This window comes from Hyla sarda, chromosome 13 (assembly GCF_029499605.1).
Source record: "Hyla sarda isolate aHylSar1 chromosome 13, aHylSar1.hap1, whole genome shotgun sequence".
Classification (NCBI taxonomy): Eukaryota; Metazoa; Chordata; class Amphibia; order Anura; family Hylidae; genus Hyla; species Hyla sarda.
This window is the reverse complement of record NC_079201.1, coordinates 21,619,649-21,644,420: the sequence shown is the minus strand read 5'-3', so window position 1 is coordinate 21,644,420 and position 24,772 is coordinate 21,619,649. Positions and strand designations below refer to the sequence as shown.

Below are 24,772 nucleotides of genomic sequence, written 5' to 3'. Positions count from 1 at the left end.
TGCTGTGTTGCCCTATACTTTTCATTTTGACAAGAGGTAAAAGGGAAAAAAGCCCCCCAAAATTTGTAATGCAATTTCTCCCGACTACGGAGATACCCCATATGTGGGCGCAAAGGGCTCTGGGGGCGCACAACAAGGCCCAGAAGGGAGAGTGCACCATATACATTTGAGGTGATTTGCACAGGGGTGGCTGATTGTTACAGCGGTTTTGACAAACGCAAAAAAAAAAAAAAAACCACATGTGACCCCATTTTGGAAACTACACCCCTCACGGAATGTAATAAGGGGTGCAGTGAGAATTTACACCCCACAGGTGTCTGACAGATCTTTGGAACAGTGGGCTGTGCAAATTAAAAATGTTGTACAGACCACTGTTCCAAAGATCTGACAGACACCAGTGGGGGGTAAATGCTCACTGTACCCCTTGTTACATTCCTCAAGGGGTCTAGTTTCCAAAATGGTATGCCATGTGGGGGTTATTTTGCTGTCCTGGCACCATAGGGGCTTCCTAAATGCGACATGCCCCCCGAGCAAAATTTGCTCTCAAAAAGCCAAATATGACTCCTTCTCTTCTGAGCATTGTAGTTCGCTCGTAGTGCACTTCAGGTCAACTTATGGGGTACCTCCATACTCAGAAGAGATAGGGTTTTAAATTTTGGGGGGTATTTTTTGCTATTAACCCTTGCAAAAATGGGAAATTTGGGGGGAAACACCCATTTTAATGAAATTATTATTTTTTTTTTTACGTATGTAAAAGTCATGAAACCCGTGTGGGGTATTAAGGCTCACTTAATGCCTTGTTACATTCCTCAAGGGGTCTTGTTTCCAAAATGGTATGGCATGTGTTTTTTTTTGCTGTTCTGGCACCATAGGGGCTTCCTAAATGCAACATGCCCCCCAAAAACCATTTCAGAAAAACGTATTCTCCAAAATTCCCTTGTCACTCCTTCGGTTCTGAGCCCTCTACTGCGCCCGCCGAACACTTTACATAGACATATGAGGTATGTGCTTACTCGAGAGAAATTGGGCTACAAATATAAGTATACATTTTCTCCTTTTACCCCTCGTAAAAATTCAAAAATTGGGTCTACAAGAACATGTGAGTGTAAAAAATGAAGATTGTGAATTTTCTCCTTCACTTTCCTGCTATTCCTGTGAAACACCTAAAGGGTTAAAAGGCTGACCGAATATCATTTTGTATACTTTGGGGGGTGAAGTTTTTATAATGGAGTCATTTGTGGGGTATTTCTAAGATGAAGACCCTTCAAATCCACTTCAAACCTGAACTGGTCCCTGAAAAATAGTGAGTTTGGAAATTTTGTGAAAAATTGGAAAATTGCTGCTGAACTTTGAAGCCCTCTGGTGTCTTCCAAAAGTAAAAACTTGTCAATTTTATGATGGAAACATAAAGTAGACATATTGTATATGTGAAAAAGAATTAAAATATTTTGAATATCCATTTTCCTTACAAACAGAGAGCTTCAAAGTTAGAAAAATGCTAAATTTTCTAATTTTTCATAAAATTTTCACATTTTTCAGCAAGAAAGGATGCAAGTTACAAATTTTTTTTACCACTATGTTAAAGAAGAATATGTCACGAAAAAACAATCTCGGAATCAGAAAGATAACTAAAAGCATTCCAGAGTTATTAATGTTTAAAGTGACAGTGGTCAGATGTTCAAAAAAATGGCCGGGTCCTAAGGTGTAAAATGGCTGGGTCCTTAAGAGGTTAAACTTTTCAAGTTTGAGTAGTAAATATGAAACCCTTTACCTACAACGGCCCCCCCCCCACCCCCCCCCCCCGCCCCCCACCAAAATGAAAACAGACCCTAGACTAGATCGTAGAATGAAAAAAAAAAATCCCAGAAAGATCAGACCCCCCCCCCCCACCCAGCTAATGCACCCCTTAATCTATAATAGACTCCCTACACTTATATATAAAAAATAAAAAAAATAAAACAGAAAGACCCCTCTAGAAAAGGCCTCTTAAAGGAGTACTACGGTTTAGGAAAAGTATCCCCTATACACACAGGATAGTGGATAAGTGTCTGATCATGGGGGGTGGTTCCAACCGTCGGTGGAACCCTTTACATTCTCCTGAACAGAGCCCTGCTGGCTCCACTTACCCAGATGCATCTTCCACTTTCAGCGTTCCGACCCCCCACCTTCAGAAACACGCCGCTCAGGGTAAACAGGATTGGTGGCTCCTCGAAGGTGGGGGTCAAAGTGCTATAGGAGAAGACGCATCTGGGTAAGTTGAGCCTGCAGAGAAGGGCTTTATTCAGGAGATCGTTGGGGTCCCAATGGTTCTGTTGAAAGGGGTGGCTCTTTCCTAAAGCGGAGTAACTCTTAAAATATTACAGACCCCTGTTTAAAGAGACCAATTAAACAAATACAGATTCCCGAAACTGATACAGGCTTCAAATGATACAGTACACTCTAAACTAATACAGGCTTCAGACCAGACCCCCTAGTGTGGTGGCCTCTGGGCAACTACAGGCTAGCTAGGAGAAGTAGTCCTTAAAGGGGTACTCCTGTGGTAAACATTTTTTTAAATCAACTGGTTCCAGAAAATTAAACAGATTTGTAGATTACTTCTATTTAAAAATCTTAATCCTTCCAGTACTTATCAGCTGCTGTATGCTCCAGAGGAAGTTGTGTAGTTATTTTCTGTCTGAACACAGTGCTCTCTGTTGCCACCTCTGTCCATGTCAGGAACTATCCAGAGTAGGAGAAAATCCCCATAGCAAACCTCTCCTGCTCCGGACAGTTCCTGACAAGGACTGAGGTGTCAGCAGAGAGCACTGTGGTCAGACTGAAAAGAACTCCAGAAAGAAATTCAACTTCCCCTGGAGCATACAGCAGCTGATAAGTACTGGAAATATTAAGATTTTTAAATAGAAGTAATGTAAAAATCTGTTTAACTTTCTGTCACCAGTTGATTTGAAAAAATAAATAAATAATGTTTTTCACCTTTAAACTAATATGTCATGTAGCAAGGAGGTGTAGCTTACCTGGTGTTCCCTCGTGATCTGACATTTTGTCATTGGAGTTGCTCCCATAGTGTAAGGTGCCGGGGAAAGATTTCTAGACACTAGGATTCCATGAAACAACATTAACTACTTTACTGGACGTCTTGCGCAAATCTAATATAATACAAAGACTTTGGAATGTTACAACTTCATGAATTAGATGAATGGATATTTGGTCACTGTCCCTTTAACTGATGCTTTTTTTTAGCAGCTTTACTGAATTTAGTTTTTTTTTTTTTTAGCACATGTAATGACTAATGCAAATGTGAATGTTCACAGATAAATGTTTTTTCAGTCCAATTTACTGAAACTACTGATGAGGATCTTTCCAAATTGGACCCATATACGCCACCGAATTTCTTAACTGAGAGTCCATGTGCAGAGAGCACTGCTGAAATCAATTGGCGCTATGACGGACCATCCCTAATGGTGGCAATGCAGTCCGCACAAAATTCTACCCCAAGGGCCCGTTCACACAGGCGGATCCACAGTGTATTTTATGCTGCAGATCCGCCGACGATGGACCCCTACAGTGTGGCTCAGGTGTGCCTGCTTGGGGCAGCAATCTGCAACTACAGAGACACTACTGCGATGTGCGAATTCTAAGCTCAACAAATATAACCTCACAGTAGGATTTTAATGGCTGCCACCCATTCCTCCTCAAAAATGCTGATTTTTCTGGCACTTGTACAACTAAAATGTTTCCTGACTCCTAAAGTATTAATTATTGTGCGCTGTACGCCCACTCCTCTTTGTACTGTTGTATTACATTCTGGCATATCTCAATATCTTATTTAAATAAAGTTATCAAACAACAAGACTCAGTGACTTCTCATTGCTGATTCCAGAACGTGGATGTTGCTGAGTCACGCTCGCACAATTGGCAGGGGATAATTGGAGAGTTGCCAGCCCCATTTGGAAGCTGGCAGCACCCGCTGCCCTTTTGTTTAGGTGCCCATGCAAGGAGCGTGTTTAGTATGCAGCAGAATCAGCATCAGGGCTTTCATCAGAACGATTGGTGCTCTGCTCTACAGCTGGACGGACCCCCCCCCTCTTTCATACCCAAGTGCTTGTCTTTATTATAAACGTGCTCCCCTTCATTACCATAACAATAAGGCGCTGTGCCAGCCAGACTGACGGGAGACTTCTGTCAAGGTCAGTCTCTCCTAGGTTGGTGTGAATGGAGTAGCAGGGTTCAGTGTTTTGTATTTATTTGATCAAAAAAACAACTAAATGCGTAGGCAGTTTCTGCATTCAGGATCTGCTCCGGAGAATGCTTTCAGTATGGTCATGAAATAGATCTGGTTGGCACAGGTCAAGCATTATCAATATGCAATAGCATAGTGTTTCCCAACCAGTTACATCTGTATATTTAAAGGGGTACTCCCATGGAAAACTTTTTTTTTTAAATCAACTGGTGCCAGAAAGTTAAACAGATTTGTAAATCACTTCTATTAAGAAATCTTAATCCTTCCAGTACTTTTTAGGGGCTGTATACTAAAGAGAAATCCCAAAAAGAAATGCATTTCCTCTGATGTCATGACCACAGTGCTCTCTGCTGACATCTGCTGTCCATTTTAGGAACTGTCCAGCGCAGGAGAAAATCCTCATAGCAAACATATGCTGCTCTGGACAGTTATTAAAATGGACAGCAGAGGTCAGCAGAGAGCACTGTAGTCATGACATCAGAGGAAATGCATTTCTTTTTTGGATTTCTCTTTAGTATACAGCCCCTAAAAAGTACTGGAAGGATTAAGATTTTTTTAATAAAAGTGATTTAAAAATCTGTTTAACTTTCTGGCACCAGTTGATTTAAAAAAAAAAAAGTTTTCCACGGGAGTACCCCTTTAATATAGCTTCTGGGTACACCAATGCCAAGTGGCAGCTACCAAGACTACACATTCTGAGTCGTTCTTCCCGCCTATTTCCCAGGGTATATGTAAATGTTCATCATTAAAGTTGGTGGCGTCTAGTGTAAGATGGACATGGTACAGTAAAAGGGAAAATGAGCAATTTTATTGTTCTATCATTTAGACCAGAATGAAGAACCTGGTACCCTTTAATTGTAAATTGTGATGACCCCTGATGGGGAACCATACACTATCCCAAAAGTAAACCCAAGGTGTAAAACACTTTAGCTACTCTAGTGGTTTTAGTAAGTCCAATAAAAATGGAACCCTTAGAAGCGCTCTTCTAAATAATTGATCAAGATCTTCTATCAAAAGTTCTTTATTTGTATATGAAGACAAGGAGGAGAAAGGAATCAGAAGTTGGATCGCACTGTCACGGACACAGGTAGGATAAATCCAAAATAGTGATATAAGCTAATTTATTTTGATATAAAGTGCACGCATGCGTGCACTTTATATCAAAATAAATTAGCTTATATCAAAATATTGGATTTATCCTGCCTGTGTCCGTGACAGCGCGATCCAGCTTCCGATTCCTTTCTCCTCCTTGTCTTCATTGTCTGCACGCTCTGTGCCGAGGGTGGGAAGCCGCTGCAGTTGTTTGGATGTATAAACCCTTTTGAGCGTTGGGCCTCTCCAACACAACGGAATCAGGTGAGCAAGTTTTTTTACTCTATCACCTCCACATCGATTCCACCATTGATTCCACACAGGGAGTGCTCCGTGTTCTTTTTATTTGTATATGAACACTGTCAATCAGGGACGTGCACACATAGAAATATAAGGGGCCTTGAGCCCCTGCCCTATAATGCTGTCACGGTTCGGCTGGCAGGAGGTGGATCCTCTGTGCCAGAGAGGGATTGGCGTGGACCGTGCTAGTGGACCGGTTCTAAGTTGCTACTGGTATTCACCAGAGCCCGCCGCAAAGCGGGATGGTCTTGCAGCGGCGGTAGCAACCAGGTCGTATCCACCAGCAACGGCTCACCTCTCTGACTGCTGAAGATAGGCGCGGTACAAGGGAGTAGACAAGAGCAAGGTCGGACGTAGCAGAAGGTCGGGGCAGGCAGCAAGGATCGTAGTCAGGGGCAACGGCAGGAGGTCTGGAACACAGGCTAGGAACACACAAGGAAACGCTTTCACTGGCACAATGGCAACAAGATCCGGCGAGGGAGTGCAGGGGAAGTGAGGTATAAATAGGGAGTGCACAGGTGAACACACTAATTAAGCCAACTGCGCCAATCAGTGGCGCAGTGGCCCTTTAAATCGCAGAGACCCGGCGCGCGCGCGCCCTAAGGAGCGGGGCCGCGCGCGCCGGGACAGGACCGACGGAGAGCGAGTCAGGTACGGGAGCCGGGGTGCGCATCACGAGCGGGCGCCACTCGCATCGCGAATCGCATCCCGGCTGGGAGAGGTATCGCAGCGCACCCGGTCAGCAGATCTGACCGGGGCGCTGCAATTGCGAGGATGTTGCGAGCGCTCCGGGGAGGAGCGGGGACCCGGAGCGCTCGGCGTAACAAATGCCTCACTGATTGGGACCTTCGTGGGGTGATGTGGCTCCTTACCTCAGGAACTGTGTTGTGTTAACATGTATGGTGTTTACAAACATTTTTTTAATTAGAAGTACCCTTTTTTTCTACTTGAGCCCCTGCTCCAAAATGTCTATGCACGTTCCTGCTGTCCATCCATATTAAAACAATGTGTAATAGTAGTAGGACTTTCGTAGCAATATCTGCCACTTTGTCAAGTTGAGGTACCGTTCCAAAACGATCGTTTTTTGTATTCACAATGTTCATACACCAATAAATAGCTTATCAAAGATATTCTTGACCGGGTGTTCAGGACAGTGCCCCCAGAAAGGGATCCATTTTATTTTGGTTGAAGTTGGACCTACTACTACCATTGTAATTTGATGGACCTCTAGGAGGATTCGGAAGGACCTGAGGAGCATGCAGTTGTAATCTAAGGGGATTGTGAGTGTTGTGCCTCCCCAAACGCAATAGTTTTGCTTAAAGGGGTATTTCAGGCAAAAACATCTTATCCCCTATCCAAAGGATAGGGGATAAGGTGTCTGATCGCAGGGGGCCTGCTGCTTAGACCCCCCGCAACACCTGCATTTTATGTGGGGACTGAGTCTCTAGTTTCGGAAACCTCCAGGTTTCCGGGACTGGGGCCGTGACGTCACACCACGCCCCCTTCATTCATGTCTATGGGAGGGGATGTGACAGCCGCCACGCCCCCTCCCATAGACATGAATGGACGGGCCGTGGCATGACATCACGTCCCCAGTCCCGGAAACCTGGAGGTTTCCGAAACCGGAGATTCAGCACCCGCATAGAATGCAAGTGTTGCAGGGAGATCGTGGGGGGGTCTCTGCAGCAGGCCCCCTGCGATCAGACACCTTATCCCCTATCCTTTGGATAGGGGATAAAATATTTTTGCCCAGAATACCCTTTAAGTATCCTTAAAGGGGTACTCCACCCCTAGACATCTTATCCCCTAGCCAAAGGATAGGGGATAAGAAGTCTGATCGCTGGGGTCCTGCCGCTGGGGACCCCTGTGATCGCCCTGCTGCACCCAGCATTAGTTTAGAGCATCGGGTGCAGCGCTGGAGGCTCGTGACATCACGGCCACGCTACCTCAATGCAAGTCTATGGGCTCGTGACGTCACGGCCGTTCCCCCTCATGTCTATGAAAGGGGCCCCCTCCTATACTAGACATGAATACACCAGGGTTAAAAATGGCAAATAGTTGGGGGCCTTGCTGTTGAAAAAAAAAAGTATTTTCTTGCATTTTAAGATTACATGTCCCCAATGAGACAAGAAAATGGTTCCCGATGCAGATGGCACTTTGACCACCTAACTGGTGAGGGTCACCCAGGCAAACGTTGAATGAATGTTTGAAGGGAAAATAAGGTAGCATTGCTCTTTAAGCATTCAGTTCTACTACACTAGACATCTAACAGGTATGTACAGGGTTTTCTAGTCTAATTGCTGGAGAGGGCAGATTGGCAGCGCTTGCTGGCACAGGACAGGAACAGTTGGCAACACCCTTTTGGCACAATATTCTGTACATATGAAAACCACTAATCACCTGAACGCCATCCCAGACTAGACTGAAGCCACACTCCTTCACTGGCTTCTTGGGCTCAGAGCAGCAGAAGGCAAGACTGTATATTGGCCTTGACAGACCAATCTGTAACTGGTCTAGAGATTAACTAGGGATTAAGTAGCCTATAGATGTAGCAGAGCTGAATGTCATGGCGCTAGCACAATGTGCTTGTAGATTTACATAGGAATAGGTTACTGTATGAGTGGGAGTTATTGTAATAAAACAATGGAGAAGCTCTAGGAAGATCAGATCCCTGCAGCTCTTAGGCACATACAGATTGTCATAAAACACCGGCAGCATAGCCGGAATACAGGGAGATGTCATAACGTACAGGATGATATTATTATGTGTGCAATGTCATTATATACAGCTTGAAGTCATTCTACACATAAGTGTGATGTCATTATACAATGTATAGAGGCGTGTGATGTCACAACATTCAAGTGTGAAATGTCACTCTATATGTGGGTATGTCATTATACAGTATATACAACATACGGTAATGCCATTTTGTACAAGATTGTGATGACATTATATATTGTGTGACATCATTATGGATGGTGCGATGTCATTATTAGTAGGGCTGTGACTCGTCCCTTGTTTAAAATTGCCTCTACTTGTAAGACTGCTAACACGCAGGTTTTTTTGCGCCAGCTTTTAGATTTATGTAAATAAATTTAATAGTTAAAATATAATAACTTTTACTACTGTACAATTGCAGCTGTAAGGGCATTTAAAGGGGTTCTCCACCATAAGGTGATTTTAGTACGTACCTGGAAGACAGTAATGGACATGCTTAGGAAGGATCTGCGCTTGTCTTTGGGATAAATGGCTATGTTGTGAGATTACCATAACACTGTGGTTGCTTTTTGTGAACTGGTATTTCCTGTTTGACTTTTTTATTTTTTGACTACAAATCCCACAATTCCATTTTCCTCCCTCCCACACATCAGCCACCCCACCCATTGAAACATAAATGAGCTGCATCCCTTCAAAAGACCTGTGGTTTTCAATCAGGGTGCCTACAGCTGTTTAGTTGCAGATTGATCTCTCTCCCACCAAGCGATCCCCCACCCATTGCAGCAGACAGGCTCCTTGTCATCAGCTGACTACTGAGTCAGGTCTCGGCCGCATTGCAACCTGGGAAAAATCTGAGACAACCGTCATTTTGTATGCTGTTAAAAATAAATAAATGGGGTGAAAATCACAGAAGAATTGAGAAAACCATCACACACAGGTACAGACACTATATTATGAACTACACTACCTTTACAGCCCCTGTAGCATAGTCAAATAAAAAAAATCCTGGACTACCCCTTTAATGGCTCCAAAGCATGCAAAAAAAACCTGAATGTTGTTTTTAAGTCTTGTTTTGAGCTGTACATGGCTTAAAAAAAATATAAAAAATGGTCCATTTTTTTGCCCAGTTATGGCTCAAAATAAGGCCCCAACAATGGTGTGTGAACATAGCCAATGACCATGTTCCCACGTTCTAGTAAATTGGTCATTTACAAAGAAAAAAAACATTCTATTTTTCATGCAATAATGCCTTAAAAACAGCAATTTTGAAAAATAGCTTTTATTTCTAACAGATGAAAATACTGGCAATAATACATTGTGTCTCATCGCTAAGGTGGCTTGATTCCAAAGGGTTCAAAGCCTACAGTATGCACCTATGGAGCCATACATTCTGGAGCTCTTTATCAGAAAATTCAACCTTTATGATTCATTCTCCACTTTTCCAACCAGGTTGTCTAACAATGCTCACAAAACAAAATGGCATCTATGATTTGAATTCCTACAGTCTTACTTTATACAGATAAATAAACCGGTGGGCAATGCCAATGCCATCTCCTCATTGAAGAGAACCCGTTCATTATTATTCCAGCTCCTTAGTGATTCACAGACCTCATCTGCAGAACTTCATTAAGATAAATGATATTGCGCTTAATTGCGCTCCTCCTCAGACCGGTTAATCACAGATTGTTAGCTCTCAGTTAACTTCATGTCAATGGTCACCTTATCCCTGTAATTGACCATTTAACCTAGGCTGGGTTTAACGTACAGGAACCACAAGGGTATAATTGTTACCATGCCAGCATATCTTCTGATTTGAACGGGTCCAGAGGTAGCAGTTGTATGCAAATCCTGGTGCCTGGGTAAAAGTTTTTTTTACCATAGGGTCTAAACTAGACATGTAAACTTGTCTTCAAATTTGTTGCATCAAGTTTAACTGAGCAAAAAGCTGGAGGTGACTAAATAAACAATGGAAGGTCCAGAGGTTCTACAGAATCAATGGAAAGAAGGACCATGGGGTAATGTTTTTAGGCTTTAGGTTTCGTTCAACCAGGTCCTGGACTTCTTGCTCAATTTTAAGAAGCAATATCTCGTGAGATATCAGCTCCATTGTTGTCTGACATTATTTTAGACCCAGTGAAGTTAAATCTGAGTAGCCTGGGGTCCCAGTGCCTCTTATCAACCTTTGTCAATTGTCTTCAACCAGCTTGTGGTCTCAGGCCCTTCTATCAACCAATGATCCAGTGTCCTTTACCAGCCTGTAATTTAGGGTCTCCAAACATCCTGTGGTCCCAGTCTTCAACAAGCATCTGTTCCATTGTCTTCAACAAGGCTGTGGTCCCACTGCTCCCAAACTGCCTCTAGTCCCTGGGCCTTTAACCAACCAATTGCCTATTGTCCTCTACCAGCCTGTGCCTTGGGGTCTCCATTGAGCCTATGGTCTCAGTGCTTGCAACCAGTCAGAGTTACCAACGTCCTCTACAAGCCTGTCGTCTGGTGTTTCCTACCAACCAGAGCTCCTAGTTTCTCCAAACACAATGTAAGGAGGGTAAAACATGAATCGAACAAGAACCTTCATGTTGTCCAATGTCACTGTCATCAAAAGATTGCAAAGTTAATTGTGGAACGTTCATACGCCACAATTTTATGTATTATAGGTTTCCACATAATTCTATTTTAATGATTGATTGTTACGGTGCATAGTTGGAAAAAAAAAAAAGCAAATTACTTATTTGGATTTCACATAAAAACTGCATCAGGATGCCAGTTTGGCCACATTAAAAGTAGACGTTTCCATTGGTTTTTAGATTTTGCATGTGTTTTTAATGTGTACTTGATGTGTTTTTATGCTTTTTTTTCCAGCAGGTTTTTTTTCTTTTTATAAAAGACCAATATGATACATGTTGACTCACCTACAATGTATTTTACCCATAAGCTAGTTATCACTTATCCCGTGTGTCCATTAAGGACCCCTACTTCTTTCCTCATTACCAGAGCAATGATGAACTGCAAAAGTGTGTTTGGTACTGCTTATGACATTTTGTCCTGGTTTCTCCTATCTCTTCTACCAAAAGCATGCAGGGGATAACATTACACTTCCCCATAGCCTCCTTTTATACCTTAAAGTCTTGATGCCTCCAAATACCCTGTGCTTTGGTGCCTCCTGCATCCTGTTGTTCAGTGTCTCCTACCATCCTATGGTTTGGTGCCTCCTCCAAGCCTGTGTTGCAGTGCCTTCTCCTAATCTATGGTTTGGTGTCTCCTCCAAGACTGTGGTCTAGTGCCTCCTCCCAGCTTATGATCTGGTTTCTCCTCCCAACCTTTAGTCTGGGGACTCTTAGCAGCTTGTGATGCAGCGACTCCGTCAAGCTTGTAGTCCAGTGTCATCTCCCAGCGTGTGATCTAGTTACAGTACCGGGCCGGTAGTCTGGTGCCTACTCCCAACCTGTGTTCTTGGTACTCTTCCCAGTTTGTGGTCTAATGGCTCTACCCGGCCTGTTTTTTAAGAGCCGAGGCAAGTGCTCTATCACCCAAAGTGCAAGAAAAAGTGCAAACGTGTCATACTAAAAAAAGGTGCACAAAGGATATGGTCTATCGCGAAGCCCTTCTCCGACAGGAGAGAGGCCCCCCCAACAAACCTAACCTTCACCTCCGGCCAGGTGGCAGCCCCTATATGGATTGATTCTTCCTTTGGATTGGGCTACATAAGATCAGCAGTATTATATTAATGGAATAAAAACAGTGGACTTCCATACCTCATATAGCACAGGGTCTGCACTCTATACTATATACACATGCTTGAGAACATCACATACATGATTGACATCACCACTAGTATAGGTCTAGTATCTTACGAAAATCCTAAATGACTTTGGAACAGCTAGAAAAAAAAAGTGGTTTCAAATGGCAGGAAATGCTCAACCCCAACATAAAATGCATAAAATGGGGGATGCCACAATGGCATCCTACACCCGATGAAAAGTGTGGATGTGTAACATATAGAATAATTCATAAATTTTGGTGCACTACTGTGGTAGATGTAGACTGTAACATATGACTAACCCCCTCAAAATGATGTTAAAGGGGTACTCTGGTGGAAAACTTTTTATTTATTTATTTATTTATTTTTATCAACTGGTGCCAGAAAGTTAAACAGATTTGTACATTACTTCTATTAAAAATTATTTATCCTTCTAGTACTTATTAGCTACTGAATACTACAGAGGAAATTATTTTCTTTTTGGAACACAGAGCTCTCTGCTGACATCACGACTACAGTGCTCTCTGCTGACATCTCTGTCCATTTTATAAACTGTCTAGAGCAGCATATGTTTGCTATGGGGATTTTCTCCTACTCTGGACAGTTCTTAAAATGGACAGAGGTGTCAGCAGAGAGCACTGTGGTCATGATGTCAGCAGAGAGCTCTGTGTTCCAAAAAGAAAATAATTTCCTCTGTAGTATTCAGCAGCTAATAAGTACTGGAAGGGTTACGATTTTTTAATAGAAGTAATTTACAAATCTGTTTAACTTTCTAGCACCAGTTGATTTAAAAAAAAAAAAAAAAAAAGTTTTCCCCAGGAATACGCCTGTAAAATTGAGCCATTAGCTAGTATGTCCTTATATGAAGGACATACCTGAGCCCACACACCAACGCCAAGGTTTCTCAAGTGGCGCGGGACCTAACACTAAACCTACCTGTGCCGTATGGGCAACACCAGGGGCCAGTGGGCAATTACAGCAGCATTTGTTCCAACTCACAGCCTCCTCCCAGTTACCGCCAGTGTGGCTGGGCTCACATACAATGGGAGGAGGGAGGAAGGCAATGAGCTCCACCCAAGTAGGCTGATATGTTGCCGGCCTCACACGAGCACCAAAATGGTAGGTATAGTGTTAGGTCCCGTGCCACTCGAGAAACCTTGGCGTTGGTGTATGGGCTCAGGTATGTCCTTCATATAAGGATATACTGGCTAATGTCTCCATTTTAACATCATTTTGAGGGTTAATCATATGTTACTGTTTACATCTACCAAGTAGGACACCTAAATTAATGTATGAGGCTGGAATTCCACTGAGGCTTTTTTGCAAAAATGCCGTAATAAACGCCAATTTTCCCACATGGTTTTTTTTCAGCGAAAAAACGCCGCGTCCAGATGTTAGCTGCAAGTCAATAGTAAACTGCAAAATGCCAGATCCACCTGGCGTTTTTCAGTTTGGCATTTTTTTTAATCCTTTTGGCGTTTTTTCAGCAATTTTGGGTTCAGAGGCTGGTTTTTCAAAACGCCCGACAAAACCTAGTCTGGCGTTTTTTTCAGGCGGTTTTTATTCTTTTTTGGACTTTAGCGATACAAAAAAGTGATGGAGATACCTTTTTTATAAATTTTCGTAGGGTACCATTAAAAAAATAAAAAAGATACAGTAGTGATGGAAAAAATTGTATTTAACGAAATTTTTATTTTTTATTACGAAGTTTATATTAATTTTTAAACAGGGATCAATATATGTGGGCGGGTAAAGCACGAAAAATTTAGCCGACAATAATAAAAATGTAGTGTGTGTGTTTTTCACTTTTTTTCAAATTTTTTAGGTAGTACTACTACTCTCAGCATGGAACACACTGTTCATGATGGGAGTAGTAGTACCTGTACCAATAGACAGATCGCCTGTTGCGATCCTCCTGTATAATGTATAGATGCGGCCTGCTGCTCTTCTATGGTCCCTGCACTGACGTATATACAGTATACACCTATTCATATTTCCCGCAGAGAGTTGTGATTGGCCAGATGGTTCCAGCCAATTACAACTCTGTGGGAAATATGAATAGTTGTATATATACACGTCAGTGCAGGGGACCATAGAAGAGCGGCCGCCCGCATCTATACATTATACAGGAGGATCACACCCGCTGTGATCTGTTCTTACCTGTAGGTACTACTACTCCCAACAAGGAGCACACTCTGCTCCATGCTGGGAGCTGTAGTACCTGCATTAATAGACAGATCGGGTGTCAGAAATTACACTCGCTGCGATCTGTCTATTAATGCAGGTACTACAGCTCCCAGCATGGAGCAGAATGTGTTCCATGTTGGGAGTAGTAGTAGCTGCAGGTAAGGACAGATCACAGTGGATGTCACTCCTGACACCCGCTGCGATCGTCCCGTCTATAGCAGGGATGGAGTGGCTCTATACAGCGCTCGCATCTCTCCACTATACTCCGGCCACTCACTCATTCATATTTCCCTCTGAGAGCTGTGATTGGCTGCAACCATCCGGCCAATCCCCACTCTGGGCAGAAAAAATTAATGAGCGATGTTCTATTCACATCACTGGCCGGAGTACAGTGCAGAGATGTGAGCGCTGTATAGAGCCGCATCTCTGCTATATTATGGATGATCGCATTGGGTGTTAGAATAGACATATCGCCCCGGTGTCAGTCCAACAGGTACTACTAGTCCCATCATGGGACAGTGTGTTCCATGCTGGGAGTAGTAGTACTACATAAAAAAAATTACAAAAGTTAAACACACACACTTTATAAAAAAAATGTATTAAAATGTTGTTATAAGAAAAAAAAACATTTTGTTAAATAAATTGTTTTACATTCCTAGTGCATTTTTTTTTTTTTTTTTGGTACCCAACTAATTTTGTACCAAAAACACCAAAGGGGCCAAAAAGGCAAATTCCACACAAAGGTAAAAACGCAGGGAAAAACAGTGGCAGTTTTTCTGGCATTTTTAAGCCAAAAAAAACGCAGGGCAAAAACTCTAGCCTAATTCTATATGTTACACATCCACATCTTTCATCGGGTGTAGGATGTCATTGTGGCACTTGTAGTCTGCTGCAGGCATCCCCCATTGTATGCATTTTATGCTGGGGATCACCCTTAGCAACGGACCACAAGCGCAGGATCTGCTCCCCCAGCATAAATGCACAACTGTATTTGGGGTTGAGCATTTCCTGCCATTTGAAACGACTTTTTTTTTTTTCAAATCTTGTACTTGGAGGTGTATAAACTCCAAATGTAATGCACCTTAATCACTATTATAGGCAGCATTTTGGTGCACGTGTGAGGCCGGCAACATATCAGCCTACTTGGGTGGAGCTCATTGCCTTCCTCCCATTGTATGTGTGCCCAGCCACACTGGAGGTAACTGGGAGGAGGCTGTGAGTCGGACCTAATGCTGCTGTAATTGCCCACTGGACCCTGGTATTGCCCATATGGCACAGGTAGGTTTAGTGTTAGGTCCCGTGCCACTTGAGAAATCTTGGCGTTGGTGTTCGGTCTCAGGTATGTCCTTCACATTAGCATATACTGGCTAATGTCTCCATTTTAACCTCCTAGAGGCTGTCAGAATTGACATCCCTTTGGCTGTTAAAAGCCAGGGAAAATTACGAGTGCCATGCAGGTGTCTTCTGTCCTAGATCAGGCCCCTGACAGCTGAATTGCTTTCCTGGCAGGAGATTTAAGGCCTGATTTTTCATTCGGAAATAGCTGCAAGGTACTAAAAAAAGGCCAGAGGGAGGTTAACCCCTGATATGCCACGATGTGCAGCTTTACATCAGCAACAAGCAGGAATGTATTGTATGTGTAATTCCTCGTTCTGGAGGAAATCTAATTTGTGTACAAAAGAATTGTGAGGAAATAAAGTGAGGAGAATCAATATTGCACTGTCGGCATGTAGCCAGTATTTAGTAATCTGGTAATATTCCAATAGTTGGCACATTTTCCAGATCAGCAATTGCTATGTGATGCTATAGCAAGTCCACTTAGAGATCTGTGATAGGTGGGCAAGACAAAATATCATCTAATGCACATCCTTGTCCTCCTGCGCCTCTTCTATCTTTATGTCTGTTAATCCCGTATGTGTTACTCCCATAGTCATTCTGTTGGGTCTTTGCTGTCTACTTATCATTAAACACTTTTACACAATGCACTTTTACGATGAGATAGAAACGTTGCCATGACAGCCCGCATGTTTGAGGCTTTTGAAAAACTATTCTATGTATGACATCTCCTACAGGTGGGGGTCCCCCTTTCAGTTAATATTCGTAGGGGGGTGGGGGTCAGAGGTTAGGTGTGTGTTCTTGGCTTCTCTGTGGGCTTTCATTTCCTCATGAAGGGGTGATGTTGAGCGGGCTGACCATCTGTCATTCTAGCGTGTTTGTTGCCAAATCTAAGGGCGTTTCCAATGTCTTTTATTGGTCTTACAATAAAGTGACCCTCTTGGCTGTTTACTTTTCCTCCAGTGTTCCTATATGTCTCATATATTTATTGTGACTTCTGTGTATTTTCCAACCATGGTCAAGTTGGTCTTTTTCTCATTGGATGCAGAGTTCTCGCAGATCATACTGGGAGGAGATCTCAGTTGGGTATGTGATCTCGCTTTAGATTGATTGGTTGGTAAGTCCTCCTTATCCTTTGCAACACTCCGTAGGGTTCTCCAGTCCTTGGTTGATATCTGGTGGGTGTTACATCCCAATATCAGGGATTTTACTGTACCTTTTTCCCCCGACCCACTGATTCTATGCTGTATAGACATGATTTTTGGTAGTCATCCCCTTTTTTTCTTTCTTCCCTAAATCCTCTATTGAGTCTCTGCTGCTCTCAGAGTTTGAATTTGCAATTAGTCCACCTATACGGTGTCCATTTTAGGACATCGTCGGTCAGCAGCCGTACCTCCGTCCTCTGTCAGGCAGAACAGCGTCCCGCCTCCTCCCTTGGCCAATCGCCATCAGTTGTCAGCCGCAACTCCGTCCTCTGTCAGGCGAAACGGCGTCCCGCCTCCTCCCTCACACCAAATCGCTGTCATCATTCAGCCACAACTCCCTCATCCGAAAGTCCCTCATCCAAAACGCCGTCATGCCTCAGATGATTCTCCCTGAGACGCATAGCAGAGCCAACGCTGCACAGCACTGTATAGCAGAGCCGAAATTGAATAGCATGTACAGCAGAAACCCGTATAGCAGAGAGCCGACACTGACTCAGCTCTGCTACACGGCAGGAAGGTTTTTTGTCCGAGGGATGACGGAGTTTTGGATGAGAGACTTTAGGATGACAAAGGAGGGAGGAGGGAGTTGCGGCTGATGCCTGAGATTGGTCCGAGGGAGGAGGCGCGACACTGTTTTGAATGAAGGAGGATGGAGGTATGGCTGATGACTGACAATGTCCTAAAATGGACACCGTACACCTAGACTCTGGAGGCTGAACGATAATCTCTTAGGAAGCGCTTTGCCTAGCTGAGATGCGAAAAACAATCTCTGAATTGTACAGCCGTGCCACTTAAATGTAAGGCACCAAAATGCACGGTCAGTGGGGAATTTATAGCCCATGGGTCTCATCTGAAGAAGGCCAATTTGCACGTTCTCCTGTTAACTGTTAATAAAAAATAGATTTGGCATACAAAGTAATCAAAAAGTTCCAACAAAAATTGTACTGATAAATATTGTAGAACACTGCAAAAAAAAAAATGAACCCACATGCTCATGCAGCTCTGTATAAATATATATATAGAAGTGTTACAGGAGTAAAGATGGAAAATGCCCGGAAATTTTGAAACTATTGAAATAACGTTTAGTTTTTTTCCCCAGCCTTTACAGAAAAAAAGATATACATTTTTAAATTTTAAAAAATTCTGAGTTGAGTAATTTTACAAATTAAAAATAATTTCAATGCTGAATGTTAATCCCACCATTTTCCTGAGAGAACAAAAGAAAAACCAATGAACTAGTCAACCAGAGAGATTAATAAGAATGTCCATAAAGGCCGATCTGAGAGGACAGAAACATCTACTACTGTAATACCAGCAAGATGGAGCCCAGCCATAGCCAAGCTAAACTGAATCATTTTCCCTGCAGCGCCCCTAGAGACAGAAATGCATATTGCACTTCTTTAAAATTTCCTTCTCAGTATTTAAATTGTATTCCAAAATTGTATTCCATTTCTATATGTACGAATCAGAAGAGGACAATTGGAAGCATAATCCTTTTCTTATAAAAATAATTAAATATAATAGTTATAATTGTTGAAAAGTAGTAACATTTTAACCGTGAATTGCGCTGTGTAGAAACAAAAAAACCCTAGCTGCAAAGTTGCATATTGTTTTTTTTCAAATTCACCCAACGAATATATATCTTTGTGCTTCGCCATACATTTTGTGGTACGATGAGTGATGTTATTTCTCAAAACCGGTCTAGAGGAAAATTTGCCGAGTTGCTCATTTTTTCTTTTTTGAAAGGGCCTCTAAAAAATGAAAGAAGTGATCTGATTGGTCGCTATGGGCCACTCAGCAACTTTTCCTCTGGACAGGTTTTGATAAATCTCCCGTTTTGATAAATCTCCCCCATAGTGATTAAAAAGAGAGGAGGAAAATAAGAAAAATTTATAAAATATGAAAATGCTAAAATGAAAAATAGCTGCATCTTTAAGGGGTTAAACTATAGGTAATTTACTGATGGCACGTTTTTTCTTTAAGGTCTTAAGTAGGCAGCAAGAGAGCAAGGATATATGACAATGGGTGGATGTTAGAAAGAGAAAAGCGCAACATGATATGAGTCAAGTGCATCCTAAAAGCCCGGGTTATTGTTCGTAAAAGGCTAAGTGATACTAAGAACTTCATGGAGACCACCATTTCTGATGGCATCAAGGAAGGTGATCATTGATGTCAACCACGTCTTTATGATGCTAAGTACACCCACTGCAGTCTATACCATCACCTTCCATGCTTTTAGTTGAAGGTCAGCATTAATGACTTTCTACACAGCCATCTACCTTGACAATAAGTGGGTACAGCATTCCTCGAAGTAACTGAACAGAAGAATAAGACATAAAAAAAATAAGATTTTTGATATAGTTAAGCTGTTGTGCTCCAAGGTCGTTCTATGTACAAGAAAATCCTTCAGTCTTCTTTTCTGGTTTTTGCAGTACAGCACAGCGGAGAGGTTCACGTGGCCCGTCGGTGATTGATTGACATCCCCGCCACAAGGCTGGCACTGCAATCACTGCACAAGAGAAATGGAGAGAGAGAGACTGGCAGCTGGTCGGCGCCTGCCTCATTCAATCACCAAACAGATGGGGGCTTGACGTGCACATGTCCGCGCATTTCGGTCGCTGATAACGCCCTCCTGTGTTCTTATCTTTAACTGTGCTACTGCCCAAAGGCTCTGCTGTATTGTTCTGTTGTGCTGTAGCAAGAATCAAAAAATTACAAAAAATAACAACGTTCAACAGTAATCTGCTGAAAAAACCTGTATATTATTCACGGTAGCACTTTTCTGAACAAAGGCAGATAAATGCAGCCCTATTAGACAGACAATTGGGGAATAGCAGGGGGGGGCGTAGACATTTTTGCAAAATTAGCATTGGCATATCCTGCAGTGATGTTCTACCAGTTGTCAGAGTCGGTTTTAGTTTATGGGGATCAAAGTAACTACAGAGGAGTTTGAGAGAAGACGGCGAGGACATCGATGTTAATAGGCATTGCTGCTTCTGATAGTTTTACATTATGGAGTGAATGAGCTGTGGTGGCCCAGTATGGCATGGTGTGTCCCCGTACTTCTCCTGCCCTGTCAGGCAGAGTCTCTCCATGTCCCCAGGGCCCACTTTGTGTTATCCCCTATGTTCATAAGTTATATAATAAAGTGTACTGTTTCTTAAATAGCTGTTACCATGTGATTGTTACCCAGGATGCACTAGTGACCAGGTGACCCCCCCCCCCCCCCCAAATGACCTATGGGCTCCTTGCACAGCCCCCATATATAACCAGGGGAGGGGCTGCAATCTCCCTCTTAGATCATTGCTATTCCTGCTGAGGTCCAGTGCAGTCATCTCAGAGTTTGTCCAGAACATTGGAGGCCTCAAGCCTAAAATCTGCAGCCACAAAGTCACCTCAAGTAAGCTCAACGTCTTCTTCATGTCAATTGTCAAGTCAAGTCTTCTATATAGTCACCGTGGCCTGCACTAAAGTGTCTCTACATACTGCGAGCAAGTCTGCGAGGTCCCCCTGTGTCACTGGTCAACTCCTTGGGATATTGGCTGCACTTCAGCGGCGTCTCCAGATTTCATTTTTTTTTTTGGGGGGGGGGGGGGTGGGGGGGCCTTCTCAGTCCCTGCTGTTACATAGTTCATCACGTCTTTCTTCGCACGCTGATTGACCAGACGCTGACCTTGGAGTTGATTGGTGGAGGGTATTTCCGGAAAGCACCCTAACACAGTGTCCATTTAGGAGGTTAGAGGCCAAGCGGTTACGGTGCAGATGGGCCCGCACCTGATAGAGTCAGCCACTACCTTGCAGTGTCTAAGAAGGAAGCAGCTTGGACAGGGCCAGACTTGGATATAAAGCTGTCAATATTACCTCCCATCCCAAATCAGAAAAAAAAATAAAGTGTTGCGGTGCTGCAAATTAGGCACTTTTGTCCGTCTCCTTAAATATTTAAACCACACACAGCTTTTAACCATTAGCTGCCAGCTATTAACCCCTTCCCGCTATGGGACATATAAATAGGTCCCAGCACCCAACGCATTCACATGCTGGGACGTATGCATACGTCCCCACGATCTCCTTCACTGCCTTGGGAAGCCCAATCACAGCCAGGGACTTGCCGCATCTGCCGGAGCCACAATCGCGCCGATCCTGGTAGCTTTAACCCCACGTCATCTATGGTGTAGACAGGGGGAGGGTGCTCCTCTGTTCACCAACAGAGGCGCCGTGATATGATCGCGGGTCGCCGACATAATGACCTCCTGTCTGTCGGCTACGGAAGCCTGAGAGATCCAGCCACAGACGGCAGCATGTGCAGCTGATCAGGCTATACTGTGCTGCAGTACAAATGTATAACCTGTATAAAGTGAAAACGTATAACCTGCAAAAAGTGAAGAAAAAAAAAGTTCTTCAATAAAAGTATAAAGTGTAAAAAAAAAATGCCCCTTTCCCAATAAAAGCCCTGTATTATCACCCCAAAAAAAAACTACAAACTACAAATCATATACATATTAGGTATTGCCCCCTCCGTAATGATGTGTACTATAAAGCTATAATGTAAATTATCCCGCACGGTGAACGCCATAAAAAAAAAAATAAGAAAAAAAACGCATAATTCGCCAATTTTGGTGCAAATAGCGGAATAAAAAAAGATCAAAAGGCAGCATGTATCATGTCACAAAAAACTAAGAATCGCTCTGCGCAGAAAAAGTTTTCTAAAGTTATTATCATTTAAAGAGACACATGTCAAAAAAAAAAAAAAGAGCCTGGTCATTAAGGTAAAAAATGGGTCCGTCCTTAATGGGCTAAAGGAGCAGTGCAGCAAAAAATAACTTATCCCCTATCTAAAGGATAAGTAATAGGTCACAGGGGGTTTGAGCGCTGGGACCCCTGGGGATCTCCTGAACAGGCGCTCTGCCAGATGCGGTTGTTCCGACCCCTGCAGGAAGCCGCGGCCGACAGCCCCCCCTCTATGTATCTCTATGGGGTACATGGAGGGGGGTGTCAGCCGGTGTTACGTGCGGGGGTCGAAATGCCCCCTTCCAGCAGACTGCAGGGCCCCGTTCAGGACTCACCGAGCTCTATAACTTATCCCCTATTCTATAACTCACCACACAACTCAGCTATTAACCATTTGGATCCCGCTGTCAAAACTTATAGCGTCATCTAAACGGCCTTTATGTGCATCATTGGTGGTGCAGTTATTCAGTTGCATTTTGGGGAAGTGATTAATTTTAGTTTTCATAGCCTCTTAAAGGGGTACTCCACCCCTAGACATCTTATCCCCTATCCAAAGGATAAGGGATAAGATGTCTGATCGCGGGGGTCCCGCCGCTGGGGACCCCCACAATATAGCATGCGGCACCCACCTGTTTCTTGTCTGGAAGTGCTGGAGGGTCTGGGTCGCGAACACGGGAACTGAAGTCTGTGATGTCATGACTCTGCCCCCATGTGACGTCACGCCCCCTCCCATAGACTTGCATTGAGGGGACGGGGCGTGATGTCACACGGGGGCAGAGTCATGACATCACGGACTTCATGCTATATTGTGGGGGTCCCAGCGGTCGGACCCCCGCGATCAGACATCTTATCCCCTATCCTTTGGATAGGGGATAAGATGTCTAGGGGTGGAGTACCCCTTTAAGATGCTATGAAAACTAAAATGAATCACTTCCCCAAAATGCAACTGAATAACTGGTGGGTGCTGCATGCTATATTGTGGGGGTCCCCAACAGCGGGACCCCCGCGATCAGGGATAAGATGTCTAGGGGTGGAGTACCCCTTTAAGGCCTCTGTGGCCGCAAGGACTCCTATGGCAGCCTCTAGCATAGTGTTTCCCAAACCTGCAGCCTCCAGGTGTTGCCAAAACTACAACTCCCAGCCAAAGGCTGTCCAGGCATGCTGGGGGTTGTAGTTTTGCAACATCTGGAGGCACCCTGGTTGGGAAACACTGCTGTAGCAATACAGCACAGATGTAATAGATCAATGAAGTGCCTACATACTGCATTGATCTTTATGAGCAATCCAATGATTAACTCATAAAAGTCCCAAAGAAGGATTAAAAAAAAGTGTAAATGGTAAATTGCAAATGTGGTTTTAAAAATATAAATCAACTTCTTTCATAAAAGTTTAAGTCACCTCCAATAAAAATGTAAAAAAAAACAACAACACCACAAAAAATCTTATCTGGTTTTCCTGTAAGGGCTCTTAAACTACCGTGTTTCTCCGAAAATAGGACCGGGTCTTATATTACTTTTAGCCACAAAAAACACACTAGGGCCTATTTTCAGGGTAGGGCTTACTTATTTACAGTACGGTATGCACATTAAACAACATGGCGGTTCCACGGTATTTACACCAGCCCCCCCATTATTATTATGTGATGGGCGCAGCTTTGAAGCCCAATGTTGCTCCCCCCCCCCCCCCCCCCCCCGGTTTATCAGCCCAGCACCCCACATCGGGGTAATAATCGTTTGTCACCCGCAAGCGTAGCTTCTCTCCCCCCCAAATATTGATCGGCACCGGCCTTATGGTCCCTCCGCTGTTATCGCTGCTTCCTGGTGTTGGGACGTCACAGAGCCTTCAGCCTATAACCGTCCGCAGCGAAGTCCCGCCTTGGCCGATGATAGGCTGAGCAGACTGTCATGTAAGAAGCCGGCCGGCTTCTTACACGACAGTCGGCTCAGCCTATCATCGGCAGAGGCGGGACATCGCTGCGGACGGTTATAGGCTGAAGGCTCTGTGGCGTCCCAACACCAGGAAGCAGCGATAACAGCGGAGGACAGTGAGGCCGGTTCCTTAGCAACGGGGGAACGGAGGACGAAAGTAAGTTTAAGTTTGTTTTTTAATATTTGCAGCCCGGGCATTGTCTAGGAAAGTGGTCTTCAACCTGTGGACCTGCAGCTGTTGCAAAACTACAACTCCCAGCATGCCCGGACAGCCAACGTATGCTGGGAGTTGTAGTTTTGCAACAACTGGAGGTCTGCAGGTTGAAGACCACTGGCCTAGGTCTTATTTTCGGGGTAGGGCTTATATTGCAGCCCACCCCGATAATACAGCTAGGGCCTATTTTCAGGGTAGGGCGTATTTTCGGGGAAACACTGTAATATACCTATTTATCCCACACAGTACACAGTGTAAGGAAAAAAACAAAACTAAATGACAGAAGAGCATTTTTTGGTCACATCCCAGAAAAAAAAAATGAAATAAAAATTGATCCAAAATTCTGGTCTACGCCAAATTGTTCCCATTAAAAACGACATGGAGCAAAATAAATGAACGCCAACACAGCTTAATAAAACAGTTACAGGGATCAGAAAGATTGTAGGCAAACCCATTTTTTATAAACTAGTAAATCATAGAAATAAAAAACACTTACGAAATTGGTTCTTGTAATGGCACCGACCTGAAGAATAAAGATAACCTGTCCATTTTACTGCACAGTGACCGACATATAAACAATCCACCACAAACATGAAAACATTGTATTTCACCTCACAAGCAACTTTCTTTCTGTTTCGCAGCAAATTTTGTGGCAAAATGAAGGATGTCATTACAAAGTACGATTGGTCTCCCAAGGGGTTAATGTGGTGTTTCCTAACCAGGGTGCCTCCAGCTGTTGCAAAACTATAACTTGTAGTTTTGCAACTGCTGGAGGCACCCTGGTTGGGAAACACTGGGTTAATGAGCGGTATATTACTGAGTGGTCTGTCAGAGATGAGGGTCTCTTGGTGACAGGACTGTGGGGGCACTGAGGATGGGCCTATAAGTATGGATGAAGGGTTATACCAGTACTACCTAACACTGGCACCTTAATAGTGACTGACAGTGGTGACAAACAGGTAAATGCTTTACACAACCTTTACATGATGTTTAGTATAACCTGTGGTCATGGTCTGTAGGCTCTTCCCTCATACAGTCCCATCGTTCCCTCTCACTCACATTCTCCCG

At 43.5% G+C, this 24,772-nt stretch overlaps 1 protein-coding gene across 1 annotated transcript in view; it reads right to left on the bottom strand.

Moving 5' to 3' along the window:
- SDK2 (sidekick cell adhesion molecule 2) overlaps nucleotides 1-24,745 on the bottom strand; it is a 727,771-nt gene extending 703,026 nt beyond the window's left edge. The window contains exons 1-2 of the mRNA XM_056550647.1: nucleotides 24,682-24,745; nucleotides 24,201-24,227 (exon numbers count right to left, since the gene is read on the bottom strand). The gene's annotated coding sequence lies outside the window, so the exon portion shown is untranslated. The remainder of the gene's footprint in view (nucleotides 1-24,200; nucleotides 24,228-24,681) is intronic.
- Nucleotides 24,746-24,772: the final 27 nt, after the last annotated feature.